Below are 998 nucleotides of genomic sequence, written 5' to 3' on the forward strand. Positions count from 1 at the left end.
ATGCCAAGTTGCCAGGAACTAGGAATAGGCCGGGAACATATTCTCTCTTGCAGCCTTAGGAAGAATCAACCCGTTGACACCCTGATCTCAGGCTTCTAGCTTCCAGAACTGTAAAACAATACGTTTTTGTTACCCAGTTTATAGTACTTCGTTGTAGCGAATGAACACACTCATAACCAGAGCAGCCTCCTCCTGTGGACCCTCCTGCCCATGCCAAGCTCCCAACATCTGGAAAAACATATGTCCCAACAAGATTGGAACAAGAATAGGGCAGAGTAATGTCAGTTCTGTAATTCAAGACTTCCTTTGGAGGAGAGAGAGACTGCCTACGGCAGAGAGGCCTCTGTGGTCAGTTTTAGGAATCTGAGAACCCTGCCCTCCTTATCTCAGTTCCCCTCTAAAGGAGTAATGTGTGAAAAGCCTACAAAGCAATCCCTTTGCAAGTGGGAGTGGCACCCGGTGTAAACTGGACTGTAGCTGGCTTGCCATCATGAAGCATGTAACTACCGCACTGGAGGGTGTAGTGTTCATGCTGGGGCCACGTGTAGACTGGAAACACCTGCCCACAGGCTCCACCCTCAGCCCAAGGGAGGGGCCCTACTTCTTCCGTGTTTCTAAGATGCAGCCTCCCTGCGCGGTGGGCTTGCACAGGGGTCGCCCAGTTGATGCAGGTGCCAGGGTTAGGGTGGGGAGGCTTCCCCTGCAGGGCAGGCTGTGAGGCCAGAGTGGGGCCGCGTTACGGAAGGTAAAGGGGAAGTGGGCCTTGTAGCCTGAGGTCACAAAGGGCGGGGTGCTGCTTTGTGAGGAAACAGCTTGCAGACATGCTGAACTAGGAGTCAGGAGGGTTGGCCCCCCACCCCCCATAGCGCCTTAAGCGATAAGCGACCCGAACTGGGGAGCACCTCAGCCTCCCAAGACCAAGCAGCCCCGCGCGGACCGCAGCGCACCCAAACATGGCCGCCGAACCCCGGCTCCCCAGCCGCAGCCGCGACGCAGCG

The sequence above is a fragment of the Tupaia chinensis genome, unplaced genomic scaffold (genome assembly GCF_000334495.1).
Source record: "Tupaia chinensis unplaced genomic scaffold, TupChi_1.0 Scaffold000235_1, whole genome shotgun sequence".
Classification (NCBI taxonomy): Eukaryota; Metazoa; Chordata; class Mammalia; order Scandentia; family Tupaiidae; genus Tupaia; species Tupaia belangeri.